At 40.1% G+C, this 22,500-nt stretch overlaps 1 protein-coding gene across 5 annotated transcripts in view; it reads right to left on the bottom strand.

Annotated features, from left to right (window-relative positions):
* The window catches only part of ELMO2 (engulfment and cell motility 2), a 1,277,433-nt gene that overhangs the window by 1,196,994 nt on the left and 57,939 nt on the right, over positions 1-22,500 (bottom strand). The gene's annotated exons all lie outside the window — the stretch shown is intronic.

Below are 22,500 nucleotides of genomic sequence, written 5' to 3'. Positions count from 1 at the left end.
ACAATTTGAAGTCTCTCTGGCTGACTGTGATGGCCCTGACACATTTGTCATACCTCTCAACCTCAAGAGCAAGAAATCTGGAGAAAGCCATACACAGAAGTGGGACAAAGGCACAACAATAAGGACAATTTTTAAATATTGCTCTAATAAACTTAGAAAGATAATAGAATAGGTCTTGCATTAGTATGAATTTTCTGAAGGGTATAAAATCTGAAACTCAAATGTCTGTCATTTTCTAACTTCAGTCTTTAGTGATTTGTCACTAATTTGCCAAAAAACACAATTTTATGAAAAATGGACCAAAAATGTGATGCAAAAATATAAAATAGACACACAATACAGCTGCTACCTGTCAAAGAAGGGACACTTTAATATTAGTACTGCTACCTTGAGCAGCTGACAAAATAAAAGAATCTACATGCATTTCAAGTAATCTATAACTTTGATTATTACAGTTATTTCTTAATTGTAAACCCTCCATGTTTTCTTCCAAAATTGCTATTTTATGGAGGGATTATTAAGGGGAAGAGCAACATTTTGAGCCAAAAATTGGGGACAGTTGAGAGGTTGGCTATGCCTAATTCTATAAAGCAATTTATTTGCATGTACCTCTCAACCTGTTAATGCAGTAAATCTGAACAAGGCCAAATATATTGGGGCACATATAAACAGTACTAAAATTGCTCTTGTATAAATTGAGACAGTTGATAGAACGGCTCTTACTTTAACATGCATTTTTATGAAGGTTATGAAGTCTGAAACTTATTATTTAGTGACTTCTGGCAAATCATTTAGGAATTAAAACTACAAATTTTATGAACAACAAACCAAAAATAAGAAGCAAAAATCTATTCATTCTTTGAAAATCTGGACAGTTGGGAGGTATAGTTCAGCTGGGCCTGTCTGAGTTTGCTGTCCACCCCCCCCCCCGACAAAATAATGGTTGAATGGAGCCTCTGCAGCCATTCCAATGAGCCATTACTTGGCTATTTCACTCCATTTACCATAAACACTAATGTGCATACTGCTTTACTTCAATGATGAGTTGGACTTCATTTGAAAGTTTTATTTTGTATTTTACAGCACAAACATTAAGTCATCTGTTAAACAAAGCAATGCAGTCTCACAATGAAAACTTAGCATTAAAACTTCTCTGCCCTTGAAACTCACATTCATTGAAACAGCATTGAAACCCACATTCAAAGAAAATACATTTTGCCAGTGGCAGATAAAGATTAATTTTGGGCTGTTTTCGAATCATAGGCCCCTTGCATATGAAACATACATGTGCTCTTTGATACACCTTCCTCATTGTACTAAAATTATATTCCTTGTACAATACAGTACACTTGTTAGAGGGTGTTTTAAATTTGTTTTGAACATTTTTCCAGTAAGCAATGAAACAAAACATATGCACCCATAATGGCAAAACTGCCCAGTTGAAAACATTTATCATAAAAAAGTCTACTCAGACTTCCACAGTCCACCATTATTAGTAAATATACACAATTCTACAGTCCACCATTATTAGTAAATATGCACAATTCCACAGTCCACCATTATTAGTAAATATGCACAATTCTACAGTCCACCATTATCAGTAAATATGCACAATTCTACAGTGCACCTTTATCAGTAAATATGCACAATTCTACAGTCCATATTCAGTGAATTCAGTTCTTGCCATAGCTGTCAACCTTAGCACAAAAACCTGGACAAAGCCAATAATGAGGGAATACAGTTTCAAAAACAGGGACAAATTTAAAATATTCATCTTATAGACTTAGAAAATTGCTAGAAAAAAAGGTTGTGCTACTATGTATTCTGAAGAACATGAAGTTTGAAATTCAAATGCCGGTCAATTTTACTGCGGACAGAACAAAAACAATTTTCAGCAGAGACGCAGGGATTAATACTGCAGACACGTCTTTGTAAAATGGCAGGGCACCAGAGCAAATCCACACAAACACAGGGAGGAGATGCAGACTCCACACAGAAGCCACCCCAACCAAGAATGAAACCAGAAAACCTATAGTTGTGAGGCAACAATACTACCACTGCACCATCAAATCTGCAAGGAATTAAACATTCAGAAGCCTGAAGTCTGAAATTCAAATGCCGGTCAATTTTACTGCGGACAGAACAAAAACAATTTTCAGCAGAGACGCAGGGATTAATACTGCAGACACGTCTTTGTAAAATGGCAGGGCACCAGAGCAAATCCACACAAACACAGGGAGGAGATGCAGACTCCACACAGAAGCCACCCCAACCAAGAATCAAACCGGAAAACCTATAGCTGTGAGGCAACAATACTACCACTGCACCATCAAATCTGCAAGGAATTAAACATTCAGAAACCTGAAGTCTGAAATTCAAATGCCAGTCAATTTTACTGCGGACAGAACAAAAACAATTTTCAGCAGAGACGCAGGGATTAATACTGCAGACACGTCTTTGTAAAATGGCAGGGCACCAGAGCAAATCCACACAAACACGGGGAGGAGATGCAGACTCCACACAGAAGCCACCCCAACCAAGAATCAAACCAGAAAACCTATAGCTGTGAGGCAACAATACTACCACTGCACCATCAAATCTACAAGGAATTAAACATTCAGAAACCTGAAGTCTGAAATTCAAATGCCGGTCAATTTTACTGCGGACAGAACAAAAACAATTTTCAGCAGAGACTCAGGGATTAATACTGCAGACACGTCTTTGTAAAATGGCAGGGCACCAGAGCAAATCCACACAAACACAGGGAGGAGATGCAGACTCCACACAGAAGCCACCCCAACCAAGAATCAAACCAGAAAAGCTATAGCTGTGAGGCAACAATACTACCACTGCACCATCAAATCTGCAAGGAATTAAACATTCAGAAACCTGAAGTCTGAAATTCAATTGCCGGTCAATTTTACTGCGGACAGAACAAAAACAGTTTTCAGCAGAGACGCAGGGATTAATACTGCAGACACGTCTTTGTAAAATGGCAGGGCACCAGAGCAAATCCACACAAATACAGGGAGGAGATGCAGACAGAAGCCACCCCAACCAAGAATCAAACCAGAAAACCTATAGCTGTGAGGCAACAATACTATCACTGCACCATCAATTATGCAAGGAATTAAACATTCAGAAACCTGCAGTCTGAAATTCAAATGCCTGTCAATTTTACTGCGGACAGAACAAAAACAATTTTCAGCAGAGACGCAGGGATTAAAACTGCAGACACATCTTTGTAAAATGGCAGGGCATCAGAGCAAATCCACACAAACACAGGCAGGAGATGCAGACTCCACACAGAAGCCACCCCAACCAAGAATCAAACCAGAAAACCTATAGCTGTGAGGCAACAATACTACCACCGCACCATCAATTATGCAAGGAATTAAACATTCAGAAACCTGAAGTCTGAAATTCAAATGCCTGTCAATTTTACTGCGGACAGAACAAAACCAATTTTCAGCAGGGATTAAAACTGCAGACACGGGAGGGCACCAGAGCAAATCCACACAAACACATGGAGGAGATGCAGACTCCACACAGAAGCCACCCCAACCAAGAATCAAACCAGAAAACCTATAGCTGTGAGGCAACAATACTACCACTGCACCATCAAATATGCAAGGAATTAAACATTCAGAAACCCTTAAGTCTGAAATTCAAATGCCTGTCAATTTTATTTAACATTTTTTAATCAGGACAGTCTGACTTGGAACAAATAAACAATTTTCAGCAGAGGCCCAGGAAGAAATAATGCAGACATGTCTTTGTAACATGGGAGGACACAAAAGCAAACCCACACAAACACAGGGAGAAGATACAGACCCCACAAAGAAGGAACCCCAGGCAAGAATCAAACCCAAGAACCTGCAGCTGTGAGGCAACAATGCTACTACTACACCATCAAATATCAAGCATTGCAACATTTACAAACCACAGATATTATGAGGAACAGATCAGATCGAATATGAGGCAAAAATCTGAAATTTTTTTACAAATGGTGGTGGGTAGGGAACTCAAGTCTTTAACACCTGCATACAGGGTACAGGGTTCAAGCCTGAGGCATTCCCTACCACACCACCATAAGCACCTGGGGCATTTTCACACACACACACACACACACACACCAGTAAAGCATAAGCACCATACACAAACTCCAGTAAAGCATAAGCACCATACACAAACTCCAGTAAAGCATAAGCACCATACACAAACTCCAGTAAAGCATAAGCACCATACACAAACTCCAGTAAAGCATAAGCACCATACACAAATGAACATTGTAAATAAAGCATAAGCACCATACACAAATAAACATTGTAAATTAAAAGGCACCTTACCTGAATATATCCAGCTAACGTACATCCTTCCCGCGCAATACTGAAAGACCCGCGAGATCCTAATGCTCCTTCCCGACGAGATCCCTAATGCTCTGTCCCAAGTCCCTGCTGCTGCTCTTGCAGTCAGGACGCGACCCATAATCCTGGCGAGTCTGTGCACTGTAAAAGTGCACAGACGTCTCCTTGTGTCCCCCTATGGGGATGGCCGGACTGCCTTGAGCATGCGCATAGACCGACAGTAGTCGGGACTACTGCGCATGCACGAATTTCGAAAAATAAATTTTTTTTTATTTTTCATTTTTCTTTCTCTTTTTTATTTTTGAGGGGGCTGCAGTCCGGCAGCCCTATGCCACGAGCCGCCCCTGATATGCATCCAAGGCCTGAGTGATCAAAATACCACATAATGTTATAAATACAACTGGGAAAGAGTTATGGTCCAGATACCTATGCAGAGTGGGGTTCTGAACCCTAGCTACCTAGGACCTCACCCAACTCACTCTGATCGAATTGACTTAAAGTATTAGCTTTCCAAGAGAAAACTAAGTAAAACTCTTACAGACAGACAGACACACACACACACACACACACACACACACACACATAATTTTCAGGGGAGGCTAAGAATACATTCATGGCCACTTCCCTTCCTGCCTTCACTGTACCTCACCGTCACCAGCCAGACCAGCCTGGCACACCAAATTTACAACATACTACAGTGGTTAAAATAATGTTGAGATAAAAATGCTTAAAATAAGTCAGTTATAGTACTACCTTAAAATAGTTTACAGATAAGCAGTCTTCATTTTTGAAAAGTATATGCCAATAGTTACAGTTCACCATTGCATTACAGTCATCCTTCTATGCATTAATAAACCAACAGTCAGAAGTTTTGAATAATAGAATTCTTTACTGAAAAAACACAAGCAATAAAGTTTGAAAATTAAATACACAGACACATATATTGCAGAAGGAAATATAAAACAAAGGTTTTAAACAAATGCCATTTACAAAAACATTGACTAACAACTGGCTAGTACTGACACTATACTATCTGAATGTGCCCATAATCACCCTATTTCTATAAAAACAATTTACTGCTCAAAATCCATAAACACCTGATCACTGATTCTGAAGCAGAGTGTTATTTCTGTCATTTGCAGTCTTGAAAAGGTTCAGAAAGTCCAGGTAGAACTCACAGGAAAGCACCAACTGGCTTAATGACTGCTACTAAGTTCAAAAACCCTCTGGAAAGAGTTATATTTCATGTGAAGATCTCTGAAGGGCTGTACTGCCATCTTCCTCAAGGATATAACATTCAAATTCTAAACAATATCCCTCACAACAGTTTTCTGGAAAGTCTGGAAACTTCCAGCTACATCAGGAAGTAACTGGGTAGAGAATGGTAGTGTGTGTGTGTGTGTGTGTGTGTGTGTGTGTGTGTGTGTGTGTGTGTGTGTGTGTGTGTGTGCGCGCGCGCACACGCATGCACATAAGGCTGCATACAGCTCTGCTGCCTTTCCCACAGAAATAATCGATTAGATTTTCTGTATAATGTACATTTTGCTACTTTTCACAGTAAAATGATCACTTTTTGTTCAGTTTGCATGTTTGTCTCACTTCACCATTTTTCTGCATCTTTACTGAAAGCAACTGCACATTTTATACATTTTCTTATACGGTTTACATGTAGTACCAACCCCTCCAAGCACTGAACAAAATACGTAAATCACCTTTTTCTCACACACAAACCATAATATGCATCCAAGCCCTATGTGATCAAAATATCCCAAAATACAATACATAATGTATGGTAAACTAAAATCAGACTATAAAGCAACAGCTGCATTTTGGGATGGTGTGATCTGGCAGCCTTGTGAGGAAACAAACCAAAAGTGACTAGCAGACATTTGTCTTTTTCTGTGTAAGGGGACGAAATCACAATGCACAACAACAAAATCATTGTTTATTACTTTCATTAATTTGAGACAAGTTATTTAACTACATAGCTTTTGAGTGCCTGGCCAATTCAAAACATTTAAATATATTTTTCTTTCTTTATGCATATATCTTGCAGCTAATGGCTCTGTGAATGTAAAGGGTAGAGATAAAATGGTCAAGGGAAACAAAATATTTTTGATGTTAATTGTTTTCAGTTTGGACTAACTCTTCAGTGTCAGTAGTCTAGAGTTTACTAAGGCTTTAAAGTGTCTTCTCTTATTCAAATTATTTTTGCATTGTTTATTTCCTGTAACATGCATGTGCAACGCCAGTGAGATAAGAACGTCAGCTGCAAACACAAGCATCTGGACCATAACTCTGTCTTGCTGGTAAGCTGCTAGGGTAGTATCACTGTACTCCCAAAGCACAAAAAACTGGTATAATACGCATGGCTATAAGATTAGATTCTCTTGTTTTTTGTCCATTTTTACTCACAAATGCAATACATTTTGCATTCCATATGGTGAACAATAAATGTATAACACAACCAGGCATACTATAACACATCCTTCTGAAGTCAGGCATGGCTGTTAACCCTTAACAGGAAGTAAGGGAAACATGCAAGCATAAAGATTATGATTAACATTTACATCTGTGACAGCTATAGTCACTACTAGTGTGCAGCTTTATAGTCCAAGTCAGAACAAACCTGGACTATTCTCCTTTCCTGCAGGATGGGATACGGAAGGTGGCCAAATGACACTAGAAGACAAGAGGAATAAAGATCACAAGGGAACTGGCCAGCAGACATTTAAAAAGCACACTTGTGAGCAGGCAGTGCTCTGTTGAACATCGGTGCTTAATAGGTTGTGGGGGGGGGGGGTCCACTGAGGAAAATGCAAATTAGCAGTCAGAGAACAGATGTCTGAGCAAGTATGAACATAAAAATGGGTCCCAACATCATTAAGATTATAAATAAAAGAAATCTACCATGCAGTTCCGAACAAACTTGTAATCTGGAGGCTGTGCTTGGTAATATGCAGATGTGGGGAGAAGGTACAGTTCCTGCTGCTCCCACATGTGCATCCCTTTATAGGAGAAATGCTGTCTTACTCAGACAGACTAATACAATCACTGAAGAAAATGTTCTTACTTAAAGTGTAGCAGCAGGGGTCAAGAACAATGTCAGTTCTCACTCTAGCTTCATTGCTCCCTGTTCATAGCCACTGCATAAGACCTGAAACATAAAGAGAAAAGAATAAAAGGAATGCAGTCTGCAGATTATAAAAAAAAAAAAAACAGAGGAGACAGCCTCCTAGCAACTGAAACATAAAGAGAATGGAACAAAAGTAATGAAGTCTGCAGATTATAAAAACGGAAGGAGACAGCCTCGTAGCAACTGAAACATAAATTGAAAGAAATAAAAGTAGTGAAGTCTGCAGATTGTAATAAAGGGAGGAGATAGAATCCTACCAGCTTGTAAGCTTCCCCAGTTTATTGCTAATATAGTGCTGAAGAGTTTTGCTTAAAGCCAGGCTGAAAAGGAGGAAAAGAAAATTGCAGAAATCGGTATTACTCCTTGGCTGTATAGACAGAAGCACAAAAAAGAATTCTACAATAATTCCAAAGTCTATTTAATTACAACATTCTGTTACAGAGGTGTTTAATGTACATTTGTTTGCTTTAATTTCTGTCAAAACAGTGCCACCCTTTAGCCCCTCACCAATAAAATATGTTGATGCATAACTAACTCACCATGGAATGATCAGCACCAATGTCTTAACTCTTTCAAAGGCTAAGCGGCTTCTAGAACAGGTCACATCAAATCTTCTTCATTCCTTACTCTTCAAAATGCCCAAATCGGACACCCCCGCCCCTTTTGTACTTCAGACAATTTACTGCCACTTATACCTATAACCTAAGAAGCCAAGTTTGATCTGGTTCCTCCCTACAACCCCCTTCTCTGAAACTCCACTCCACTAATCATTGCTTCTCTAGGACAGTAATTTCTCCCTGATTAACTGATCACACAAAGTACTCCCTGTTCGGGCTACTGTTCAGATAATACTTATTAAAACAGTCTGAATGCAACTGTACATCCAAAGGACACCACATAAACCAGTATCTCCAACTGCATAGTATCTTTAATTCCCATATATCTGATCCACCTGATTAACTCACTCTTTCTAAACTGTAATTCAGATTATCAGAGTATTACTGATTTAAACCTATTATATATAACATAATCCCCTCTTTCATCTCACAGGTCTCTATTAGCTTTCCTAACCTAGTAACTACTACTCATATCTCCACCACTTTTGCTTCTACTTTAACCCTATTCTCCCTTATCTATTCCAGTTATGTAACTGTACACATTTTTGGTTTGTTAGATCTTCTATGTATACTGTTTTCAGATTTTCTGTGCTTACTCATACATGTAAACCATTGTTATTTGTATACTGTACATAACAATGTAACCTGGGCATGGACTGTAATTGGTCATTGTCTGATCACTATTTCACCCTGGCAAACAAATTTAAATAATAATAAATAAATAATACAAATTAATTTCAACATATACACACCATCATTGCTTGACAGGGAATTACAACTTTCATCTCATTTCTGAGTCAAAAGGGGAAGGTGGCAGGTCACTAACTCCTCAGTCGCCAAAATAAAGTTTATCAAAATTAACTGAGTGAATTTGGAACTTTATCGTATTTCATATATGAGCATAACTGTAAGCTGTTTTACAGAGACCAGTTGTTTGCCATCTTCGTTGAGGTTATGTGACCTCAGAGTTGGAACAGTTAAGTATCAGGATCCTTCAAAACAGCTGACAGATTTATGCAGGTGCTGAATTCAGTGAAACAACATTTGCTCAGTTCACATTAACAAAGCATACCTTAATAATCTGAGGTTTTGTGCCTTGCCATGAAAAAAAGATTTGAGATTTGAAATGTCCTACAAATCACATTAATTACCTCAAGTAATTCACTGTCACAAGGCATTTCTTGTATGTTGAAATTCCTCTCATGGGATCCAAGTAGATAAAATGTTCAGCTTTCTTTTAACATCTTCCGGTCATAGACTTATACATAAGGATGAGATTCAGAGTCGCAGTCTACGAAGTGATCCGGACACTGTGGGCATGTGGGGGTCACAGATGAACTCAGAAACACCTATCAATCTTTTATCAGTGTGTGTGAAAGGGAGGTAAACACATAATATACAAGTCTCGATTTTCACCTCCCCAGTTAGGGACATAGTAAAAAATAATAAGGGAAAATGCCACAACTTAGGGACACATTTTAAATGCTGGTACTAACTTAGATCTTCTCAAAATAACTCCCAATTTTAAGAGGGATGGAGCAAAACTCTATGAAAAAATATGAGTGCTCCCAGAGGCATATCTACTGTGGGGAGATGGGGGCAACCAGCCAGAGCACAGGGTGTCAGGGGGTGCAATTAATACTGCCCGACTGGAAAAATGGGCCAAAGTACCAGCATTTGTGATCAGGTCTAAAGCATGTCAGCATTCTGTCTTTGTTACAGACAGTGCCAGCAATTTAAAATGAATACTGATACATGCTGAAACTGCATTTACAGTCAGTGCTCCACAGGTGGTATTTACACTAGCAAGTGACTACTACCTTTTGATGAGGGTAGTTTGATATGTGGCACTTAAGAATCTTTGCACTTATAACTATGAAAGGTATCCCAAATAAATAAGAAAGAAAGAAAAACCTCTGTTCTCAAAAATTTTTTTTTTTTTTGCTCTTCAACTTAGAGATGAGGTGAATGCTAGATGGGGGAGTTGCACAGGATTACCAAAATAGCTAGCTAAAAGATGCTTAGTACACAAAGTCCACCAAAATAGCTAGCTAAAACATGCTCAGCACACAAAATCCACAGCATTGAAGCGATGTAGGCAAGATTCACCTGGAAACATAAACACTGCTGCCTATATGCCCTTCTTAAATTTAATGATCTAAGTGCCTTGGCACAGTGGAGTGTACTGTTCAGAGGGTACACAGCATGGCAGTCTATGAGCCCTACTCAACTATACCACTGTAAACTGTCAGTAAATGGGGTGCCCTCTATTCAGAAGATGTAGATAACTGAATAAATATAGTACTTTAAGTACTTTGAGGTTAGAATGTAAAATGAGTTACAGTATTCAACAACTTCATTAAAATATCAGGTATAAAAGCTTACAATAAGTGGAGAGGCCAATACTTGGGGATGTATGTCATTTATTTGTATGCAATTAGAAAACAACTGAAATAAAATGATTTTTAAATCTTCATTTTCTGTTTATCTGGAATTACTAATACTCACCCTCTTCCACAGAATCACAACATTTGTAAGGGAAGATCAAAATATTTAGGCAGAACTGGGGGTATCCCTGAATAACTAAAAAGCAATGGTGTCACTGCTCAAAATATCCAAATGACAATTCTAAAACACACCAAACACTTTATTGCAAAGCTTTCGGGTCTACACCCTTCATCAGTACAAGTCAATTAAATGCATTCAAAATTTAAATAGGAGCTTAAGTAAACCACATGCTTCAGCCAATCAATTAGCGTGATAGGTTGGCTGAAGCATGTGGTTTACTTTATCTCCTATTTAAATTTTGAATGCATTTAATTGACTTGTACTGATGAAGGGTGTAGACCCGAAAGCTTTGCAATAAAGTGTTTGGTGTGTTTTAGAGGTGTCCCTGAATGTCAGGAACAGCTGCAAGCTGTGAGTTGATCTAGGGAGCACAGCATAGCAATCTGTGAGGCTTACAGTGCAAGAGTACATAAGATGCTCTTGGGGATGGGGTTATCTCCTTATGATGAGGACACATTGAAGGGTATCAAGGTTCAAAATGACAAATTTACGGTGGTGAATTTGTTGTTTGAACCTTGCCTAAAAAAGGCTCTATAGGGGCGGCAAAACCCTTAGCCTGTATCTGGAATCCCAGGGGCGACAGGTGCAGGCCATCTCTGGCAAAGCATCGTGGTCTGTCGAACATGTAGTCCCAGGCAGACAGATACTAGATCCCCTTAGAATGACACCAGAAGCTTAGCCAATTGTTGAAGTCAATCATTTTGTCCTTGTACTGCAGTATTATTTAGGGCAATGGCGGGATGCTACTCAGGGCTAGGGTCATACCTGCCTGGGCTACAAGATTGGAGAGCTCTTCCACATCTCTTTTCATGTAGTCCAGGGAGGTATGTCTCAGATCATTCACACCAACATGGACAATGACAGAATCATATTAGTACTTGTTGTGGAGTGACGTGAGTGCATGGGTTATGTGGCGGATCCTGGCACCCGACAGGCAGCTGACAGTAACCTTCTCCTTGTTTAGCCTGGTGAGTGGGCATCAATGTGCCTGACTACAGTCACCTATGACTAGTGTGTTGGGTACGTTGTTTTGCCTTATGGGCTGTGGTTTATTGGCATGCTGAGTCTGTGGGCTATGTGTCATTTGGGTTGCATTCGGGGGTGGAGGTTGCTTGAGTTTATCCTTTGGAGGTGTCTGTTGCTTGGGCAGTTTATTATTAAGAGCCTCTGTGAATGTTTTTGTGTTTCTATGTATGGATTTTGGTGGTGTAGGTTTAGTAGGACTGTGTGATGAGTGAGGTGTGGTGCAAGTGTTTACCTTCTCCTCTTGACTGTCAAGTTCAGTCTTGGTTGGAGAGAGCTTTACCTCCAGTTTAGCTAGATAAGTGCATCTCTCACAGGTTGTGGTGTTGGGTGGTAGGAGGAGAGGATTGTCTGTGTACATTAGGCAATTGCTACATTGCCCCAAGATGTCCAGACTCATCAGACAGACAGGAGAGAACACTGGGAGCTGACCCTTGGACATGCCTGAATAAAAAACTACTTTCCTCTAGACAAGTGAGGAAAGTAAGTACAAAAACTGTTTTCCTCCAGGTAAAGAGGAAGGTTGAGTGCTATAGTAATTTGTTGCTTATTTAGTGCTAACAACAAGTTCTGAACAAGTGCTGAGCGCGAATAAGCAAATTCAAGTGTTAAAACTTAGTTCCAGCATTCATATCCCAAATCCACACTTACTTTACCCACATACTTTTGTTATTCCTTCCTCATATATTTTCAATGTTCAGTGAATGGACCCCACACTGCATTTCAGAGTTATTCACGCTGTTGATGAGCTCAACATTCAACAGAGTGAATGGCACTCAGTAAACCATCATCAGTTCCGGCTTTTAGCCTGAAAGTTGATAAGAAGAAATGTAACATATATGTGGACCACAAACTTTGAATAAGCAGTTTCATTCTTTGTAATCTGCCACAGTTCTCTATATTAGTCAACAGAAATGTGCTTCATAGTTTCTTAGGTGAATACTAGGCTAACTGCCCTGAAGAGCGATTTTAAGCCTAGCCAATAACCTGAGGTCAGAATCAAATCCTGTACCTAGTGTCTATGAGGTGAAGACCTTAACCATTATGCTAATCTCACCATCCCCCCTTCCACTTGCTAGCAGGTCTGACAGTGCAAGGAAGGGATTGTGAATGCATGCTTCTCATACATTAAAAATAGTTTGGTAAAGGGTGGCTGTACAAAATTAAATAAATGTTGATACAGTGCAAATCTCAATACTGTATAACAAGATCAGTATTACAAAAATGTAAAAAGCCATTGTGAATGTCTGGCTAAAGGATTTTTAATAGTGTACATTTCTTTACTGCTGTACCACTCTAGTGAAGCTATATGCTCAGACTTTCACTATTTGCCCTCAGCTAAATCACACTGGCCTGGTCTGATGCTCTCCTATCTCACCCATACAGCAGAGGGAACAAAAAATGGCCATCAGCCTCATTGCCAAGCAGGACAAAAGTGACATCAGCCTAGACAGGTCATCACAAAAGCCAATACACACTTCTCATATGTAAGTCTTTAATCTTTCACACATGAAAAGGCACATAATTTCTCTGTCTCACATCCATATTGTAGCATATTGTCTTTCTGGTAACAAACTGCAGCACTAGAGGCCTGACACTGCTCTTCCAGTCCTCATCGCCACACAAACAACACTGTGTGCCTCCAAGAATATATTCCTATTCTTGAGGCACTTGGCAGAAAAATCAAAGTGGCCCTATACAGCCACTGCTACTCCAAAACAACAGCACAAGGAAATCCATGCCATACAGATCCATATCTGCAGCAGACATCAACAAATTAAAGCCATTATTTAATTTCAGTGAAGTTTTCCCACATCATCTGAGGAACTTTGTGCAATATCGTAGGCAAAATGCCATGATCCACAGTCAGGTGGCATTCAAACAAAGAGAGAACCATGCTTCTTATATTATACTCTTTTCTGCACTGCAGTAGTGTTCAGCCTGCACTGTTCAGTTATGGCAGAGAGAAAGGGTAGTTCATTTCTTAAGGAAGCAATAATGCATGACAGGGCGTGTTTTACATAATTGTTAAGTAATGCCTGCCCAAGGGTGTTCTAAGGACCTACGAAGCAGGCAGAGAGCCTCTACACCCCTGCAAGGGCATTAGTACATAGTATACTACAGGAGGTTTGACACATTAGGCAGAGGAACTATTTTATATCAAAAATGTTACAAAAATACATATAATTATTAAAAAAAACAAATGCAAAACAATTTAACAAACAGCACATTCTCTAAGAGCAATAATGCCCTCCAGGGTGTTTTTTATTGTGTAAATGTTTTCCCAGGGGTATAGAGACCCTCTGCCTGCAATGTGGGGTCTCAGAACATCCCTGGGGTTGTTGTGCACACAATAACATGCACCCTGTTGGGCATTATTGTTTGCTTAAAGAATGACAGGCTCTGTATGTTTTCATGCAACAAGACACACCTCACTGATGTGCAAATAAACAGTCAAGAAATGTTTGACTTAAAGACATCCCTGCATCTGAGCAGGTTTGAACATGTGAAAATCAAAGGAGATGGTGTTTCAATCTATATTAAAGATAAATTCACCTCCCGTCTAGTTAAACTAGACAAGTTCATGGAGGTACTCCAGGTTCAGGTTACGGTGGGTAAGACCCCCATTCAAGTCCTAGCCAGTTACAGATCCCCCTCCATGGGTAATGACACCCATGAATCCTACTTCATTAAACTGTAGACAATCCAAATTTTACCGAACACACTGGTTATGGGGGATTTCAATTATCCCACCATCAACTGGGAAACCCACCCTAGTCCAAATTCGCTAGCACAAAAGTTCTTTGACTTTGTGAATTCAAATGCCCTGGAGCAACCTCTCTATATCCCGACAAGAGGAACAAACATTCTAGATCTGGTCCTCATCAACATTTCAAACAGGTGCACTGCTGCAACTGTTGGACCCTCATTAGTTAAAACTGACCACAAAGCAATCACCCTTGAACTGACACTAATAACAGAACTCACAAAGGCTGAAATCAGACTAAATAACTTCACCAAGGCAAACTATACCCTCCTAGGTGAAGGTATAAATGCATTCCAAGCCTCACCCCAAGCTGAAAGTGGTAACTACACTGAAGCTTACACTAATGCCCTGTACAACCACATGCATAAGTGTATAAACTCGGCTATACCAGATAGAATTAAAGCCAGAGCCCAAGTAAAATTAAGCTGCCATGGTGGAATTCCAGCATCAACAAACTCTACAACAAAAGCAAAAAATTGCTGTCCATGTAACAAGGACTCAACAATAGAAAAGCACCCTCCTCAGCCTTAACAGGCATATAAGACAACTTGTCAAATCCTCCAAAAGCTTCTTTGAGAGAAACCTAGCAAGTACTGCCAAGGATAACCAGAAGGCCTTTTACAGCTACGTACGTAACCTAATGGGTAGGACCCAAGCATGTGCACAACTGGTGGTCAATGGTATCACAAACACTGACCCCACAGAAACAGCAAACCTGCTAGCAGATAGGTTTGGCGAAATTTTCATTCCATTATCCCCTCTTAACTTACAACAAACCCTCCCCCAACCCCCCCCCCCCATCTTACATATCTGAAGAAAAAAAACTCAAAGCCCTGTCCAAGGCAAAGAACATGGCTTCTATGGGACAAGATGACATCACAGGCTGTCTTCTAAACAAGCTAAAACATGAGCTAGCATTACCACTAAGTACCCTTTTCAATCGTAGTCTAACCACAGGCTTTGTTCCTGTGGAACGGAGAACTACAGTTATTCCTCCTCTACAAAGGTGGCCTAGCAAAAGACCCAGGGAATTACAGACCCATAAGCCTGACTAGCTTCATCTGTAAGGCCATGGAATGTATTATTATGGACCTCATAAATAAAGACATAGGTGACCTCCATACCCTGGATCCTACCTAATTCAGCTTTGTGAAGGGCAGATCCTCCCTGTTAAATCTGGTGGATTTCTTTGAAAGTGTGACCAGGGCCATTGATGATAGCAAATCTGTGTATACAGTATACCTCGACTTGGCAAAGGCCTTTGACACAATCCCACTTTCAGGCATTACCAATAAGCTTAGCAAACTGAATGTAAACCCCTTTGTTATAAGATGAGTTGCCAACTGGCTCACAAACCGGACACACACTATCAAAGTGGGTGACCCCACATCAACCAGCAGACCTTTTACCAGTGGGGTGCCACATGGGGTCATAGCTGGGTCCCTTACTGTTTAGTATATACTTTTTAGAAAGTCAGGTCAAAACTAAAGGGTTGTGGCTGACCAGGTTTGCAGATGACTGCAAACTAGGTGCAATCATTGAATCCCCAAATGAAGTCAGTACATTCCAGGAGAGTCTCACACAGACCAATGACTGGTGTATTAGTCACATTCTCAAAATGAATGCAAAGAAATGCATCATCATTCCTTTCAGCACAAACAACATCCCTTCACACTATCAAATCAACAACAATACCCTAAGTACCCACAAAGTGGTAAGGGACATGGGATCACAGGTTGACCACGACCTTAGCTTCAATCGCCACGTGTCCACCATTGTAAGGAAAGCTTAATAAAGGCATCACCGCAAGAGCAAAAGAAGTTATAACATCCCTATACTCGGCACTTATCCATCCCATAATTGAGTAAAATGGCCCATTTGGTATCTACCATACTAAGCACCCACAGCAATTAGACAGACCTCAGTGGTCTCTAACAAAGGAGATCAAGGGCCTCCAGCATGTGCCTTACATGGACCGACTAAAGTCCCTGTCACTATACGCCGTATCACTTAGACTTCTTAGGGGAGACTTATGCCTGGCCTACAGAGCAACCCAAGACCCAAACATAATGAACTTACTGCATATCTGTAAATCAAACAGGTCCACGGCTATCCATTCTAGGGACGTAAATATGGCCTGTGACTTAAATAGCACATGCTGGAAGGACAATTTTATCCCCCAGTGACTGCTACATCTTTGGAACAAGCTACCAATTCATATGAAACAGAGTACCTCTATGACACTGTTCAAGATTATCCTGGACAAGTGAATGGGGCACCATAAATTCTTACAGAGAATAGTGCCCACAACCCTCCTGGACATGGGCAGCCATCACTAAATGCAGTCTTGGATATTGACTAGTACTTCTACGGCATTACATTGGGGTGGACTGGCTAGGCTTAAAATGACCTCCAGGTCGATAGCCTATTAATCGCCTATGATCCTATGATCATAATGTGCCAAGAAAAGGGTGCAACTCAGACTAAGAGAAAGACATTCTTTTACCCAAGAGAGATGGCCATGACCTTCGCTGAAAGCAGACATCTGTGCTAATGCACTTACCGTGTGTATCTCTGCATGTTAATCTGTTTTACAAGCAACTCTGGTGATGAATTTCAGTTAACACATGAACATATCATCTGTCCTGTCTTTAACCTCATAGGAAAAAAATCAGAAGGTGTGCTATTCAGTTTTATAGTAGGACCATATATCTCAACTGTCCAGATTTGCACAGAATGTCCAGATTTTTGCCACATATATTTTCTGTCTGTTCCTCATAAAATTTGTGGTTTTCTGGAAAATGCCTGAAGTTCAAAAGTCAGTAAATAATGACACAAATTTGAGTTTCAGATTTCATAAAATGCACTCTAGCACAAATCCTGTTACTATATCAACTAAGTTAATATGAGAAATATTTAAAATATGTCCCTATTTTGGGGCTTTTGTCTCCTCATTATTTCTGGCTTTGCCCAGACTTCTTGCACTAAGAGGTTGCGAGGTATGAGTAGTACAGAAAATAAGACTGCACACCCTTGGTTAAATATAATAGGAAGCACTGCAAGTACCTCTATCAAATTTATGCGATTGTTTAAATTATTCTGTTCAGCGGAATGGTAATTACAGCAGTGCTTCTGTAAAGTAAATGTAACTGAATAGCAATTTTGCAATGAATCTTAACAAAGTCTTCTTCTTTACTCAAGATTTTTTGGCTCCAGATCTCTTATACACAATTTCTTACATTGTACCAAAGTGGAAGCCATTTCTAAGTTATAGCTAACATATTTATTTTTCATTTCTTCTGGCTAACGTGTGGAGGTAGCGACCTAATATTCTAAACTCCCTGTGTCATTTTAATGGTCCTTTCCTTGCTTCCAGTGTCAGTAGCACTGAAATCTGAACACTCAGTTTAAAATTGTGGCCCTTACTCAGGCCAGTAAACTAAAGCCAAGGCCTGAATGTACCAGTAAGACTTAAAAGTGAAAATTCATGTGCATTTGGAAACCTTGTAGCTGTACCACTATTATGTCCTTAAGGGGTCATTTGAATATATCCAGTAGGCCTCCACTACAGGCAGGAGTGGTGTTAGGTCAACTGGTGCCCTAGGCAAAAGGGTTCCATGGTGCCCCCCCCACATCACCCAGTGCCCCTATCCTGGTCTACCTACACCAAATAAATACAAGTAAAGCGCCCCTGCTACAGCGGCGCCCTAAGTGGCTGCCTAGTTGGCCTATTTGTGTGTGTGTGTGTGTGTGTGTGTGTGTGTGTGTGTGTGTGTGTGTGTGTGTGTGTGTGTGTGTGTGTGTGTGTGTGTGTGTGTGTGTGTGTGTGTGTGTGTGTGTGTGTGTGCGCACATGTGTGTGTGAGAGTGTGTACACGAGTCTGCATGTGTCACCTTTTTACCCTTTGGTTTGGACAGTAAAGGAAAAGGGCTGGGAATCAACAGGCCAGTCAGACTTTGTAAACTACTCTCAGCAGGGAACATTTAAGTCAAACTATAAAGAACAGCAGAGTACTGCTTAACGTACCAAGAAATTATTTGCTGAATGATGACTGGCTCAAAAAAACAAGACTTTCCTTGAATTAATAAAACCGTTATTTTCCTATCATTCATTTTTGCACTCAGACAAAACCAAAACATTGCTCGCTGTGACAATAGTGCCTACCTCTAAGGTATAAAACTGTCTGCCATCAAAGTCTGCATTGGCCAGAATTCACGTTTAGTAGGCAAACAAATGAGGAAAGTAAGCCTGATCTGCTGTAATAGTCTACATTTCTACAAATATTACCTGAAGCCCCATGCAAAGGTTCAGAACAGTTGGCATACAATATGCAGCCATCACTTTTCTCATGTGCTAAACTGTGAACCTCAGTTTACTACAGCAAAAAAACTAAAGTTACAAAACTGTCAATGAATAAGCAAAGAAGATATAATGATGGAACACAGATTAGCCAGAAGAATTAGGATCCAGAATTTAAACTTGTTACTTATATGGCTACAGAATGGAACTTGGGTACAGCTGCGTATTTCGGATATGAAAGCACTTCCCCCCATCCTTTATATTTTCTCCAGCTGACCAACAGCTGCTCCAGTTTTACTGGCAGCTTCTTAGCATCCCCAGTACTATCCTCAAGGCTGGGACCAAACTAGTGGTGGCATCAGAAGGGGAGATGGAGCACAGCAGCCGTCAGCATCACATGAACAGTTCTGCACAACAGCAAATTTTTTTTATGCCTTAACTAAATGGAGCTACTGATAACACAGTCATCATCATACATAATCCAAAAACATAAACTCAAGTTACCAAAGAGAGTTCATTGGTTGTGATATCACCACATATAATGTCAATTAGTTCAAGCCACACCTTTCAGTGCTGGAGTGCTAATTGCAATCTGCCACCATGGCACTGTTCCCAAATTTAATAACATGGCAAACTGTGCGAACCAGGAAGGCTCCTCCTTCCATCCCTCCTACCTAGTTCCCTAGTTCCTCCAGCATCCAAGATGATAGTCATACTCATGCTGGCTATGTCATAGACAGGCCTCAATCACTCTGTGTTGCAGAGCCAGGGTAGAATAAAGCAGTTCTGCTACATAGAGATACGCATAAATCATTGCCTTACAAAATGCAGCCAAGACTTACTCACAAAAATCTCTGGATCACCTCTCAAAAGAGACCTCATGGGTCCACGATTACCACCCAGTTAAATTAGTTTTCGTTAACAAAATAAGATAAATACCATATAATTAGCATTGGAAAGACAAAAATGAGAACAGGAAAGGGTAATGTGTACCCAACATAACAGAATGCCAATTAAATTAATGCCATAAAACTGAATCCATAACAAAATACTGACATTTCTAAATAAGTACAGTATAATGAAATATCAAATTATTATGAAGTAAAACATTACAAATGAAAAGTGTAATGTATGGTGGTTGCACCCCCAGCACCCCCATTATTGGTGGCTGTTCCCCACGCATAACAGGTAGTATCCAAGTTTGCTCTATAACCGAAAAATGTTATAGTTTGTAGTAAAATATGGCTCAAATGTGGCACAAATATATATATAGAGTTGAGTGGGAACAATGCTCCCAAAATGGGGAGTGCATGAAATGAAGACGCCTGCATTATGTTTTACTAGTTAAGGTGTTTTATGTTTATTGTTTCACCTGTTTTATCACAATTCTCAGTAATATAATATAGGACTATATGCAATTATTTGAAATGTCATGGTTTTGAAATTTCTGTAGTTCCCATTTGATTTTATGCTATTCTTTTTACTGGTAATCTGATTACATGAGGTACACAAGGCAACAACATGATGCTACTAAGGAAACGTGTCCACAGTTCTCAGAGTCAGTAAGCCAACAGTAAAAATATGACAAAGAAAATTATATTGACTGAAGGGATCTTGGCTGATTGACTCACTTGGCCAAGGCAAACTCTGATGCTTAGTCAGGCCATGGTACAGTCCACAATGTCATCACGTGTCAGGCCATGGTATGGTCTACAAGTGCCATTCTATGTCAGGACATGGTGCAGTCCACAGTGCCATCCTGTGACAGGGCATGGTACAGTATACAGTGCCATCCTGCGACAGGGCATGGTACAGTATACAGTGCCATCTTGTGACAGGGCATGGTACAGTATACAGTGCCATCCTGTGACAGGGCATGGTACAGTATACAGTGCCATCTTGTGACAGGGCATGGTACAGTATACAGTGCCATCCTGTAACAGGGCATAGTACAGTATACAGTGCCATCCTGTGGCAGGGCATGGTACAGTATACAGTGCCATCCTGTGACAGGGCATGGTACAGTATACAGTGCCATCCTGTTGTTGCTCTACTCTGTTGTGTCACTGAATACAGTAGCATAACATCCATTTTCTGCTTCAGATGATGAAGTGGTCTTTAAACAACTCTAATCTGCCTAAACTGCACATACTGTTTTCAGTGTGCATTTTTGAACTCCTCCAGCTGTCAGCCCTAAGATCCATACAAGAAGTCTGCCTTTTTTTTGCTACCCACCCACTGTATGTAAACACGTTTCCTTATGTTGTTCCCAACATTCCTATCTTACTTCAAACTACACGAGTTAAATGCATCTTCTTCTTTATTTGGTATGATACTTTTTAAACTGCACTGGATCCCTTAAGAGTGTGTACCTTATGGCCACAAAAAAAACACATCAAGCTGTCAAAATGTGGTATTACTAATTTTACCCTGGGGCACTTCAGTCACTTCAATAAGATAACCTACCCAGGCATCACAATTCCTGACATTTACCTCACTATTTCAAGACAGCAAAGTAATGGACTGGAAGGGTGTGTGTAGTGTAAGCATAGTTTAGATGCATGAACGCATATACTGCCTGGGTGCACCAATGTAGCATTAAGTAAAGCTGCACTGAAGCCCAGCTCTGGACTCTAATTAAGTATTAATCTTTATGCAACTACGTATGTTGTGACAATATGCAACAAATACTGAAGAGGACGCATCATGTGTGCCACAGTCATCTGCATTCATGAAGGCAGTAGATTTAAACTTAAAAAAAAAGAAAGGTCTCTGTGGTGCAGGGAAAATAAGACACGTATGCTGATCAAAATGGCAGACTGATTGGAGAGGGGAGGGTTACATGAGTAAAGCAACAATTAAAAAGAGAGTAAGAGTGATGATGCATTAAAAAAAGCTTTCATAACTATTAGTATTTTAGCTTATAGAGGATTGTGGCACAAACAACTTACTTTAAAAGAGTAAGGACATAAATTATAGTTTCAGACAAAGGTGTATGAAAACTTTCCAAGATGATAATCATGAAGTTAAACTCTCAGGGGAAAATATTAACAGCCATATTCTACAACAGTGAATATATGGTGACTTTTCGGTTTGGATTCATAGTCACCCTGTTAGTATGCAAATATTTATGCCTACTTGACAAGACTGTCCCAATTCACAGGCCATTTTACTACACAGTATCACAGCCCTGCCCTACTAATGAATGCAAGGTTTACACATATAAATGTGATAGTGGGGGCATGTGGCATATCTTAATGGGCTTCATTAGCATGCTAGTGTACTGATTTGCAGGGTAAATTGACTAACATAGTAAAGCATAGACACCAGCACCAGGCTGCATCCACTTATGCATTTCAATAGGGAGAATTTGCGCAGGGTGAAGCAGGGCTAGCAGAGTTGGCCTTATCCTGCTCAGATTGCTGATCCACATACGTTTTGCAGGCACTGATGTGTAACTGTGTGACTTGCTATGCCAGTGTATGCCTAGTTGTCTGTGCCACCAAGCACGTGTGTGTGTGTGTGTGTGTGTGTGTGTGTGTGTGTGTGTGTGTGTGTGTGTGTGTGTGTGTGTGTGTGAATATCCATATGAGTGTTTGTGCAGGGTGTTTGACAGTGCATCTGTGAAGGTCTCTATTACTGGACAGTGGACTCGGAGTACAGTCCAGCAATGCTCTGTAGCAGCTCTGCTTTTATTAGCATCCCAACAACACCTGGGCTAAA

This window comes from Protopterus annectens, chromosome 12.part0 (genome assembly GCF_019279795.1).
Source record: "Protopterus annectens isolate FY-2018-M chromosome 12.part0, PAN1.0, whole genome shotgun sequence".
NCBI lineage: Eukaryota > Metazoa > Chordata > Ceratodontiformes > Protopteridae > Protopterus > Protopterus annectens.
The sequence above is the reverse complement of the archived record's forward strand: the minus strand, read 5'-3'. Positions and strand labels throughout refer to the sequence as shown.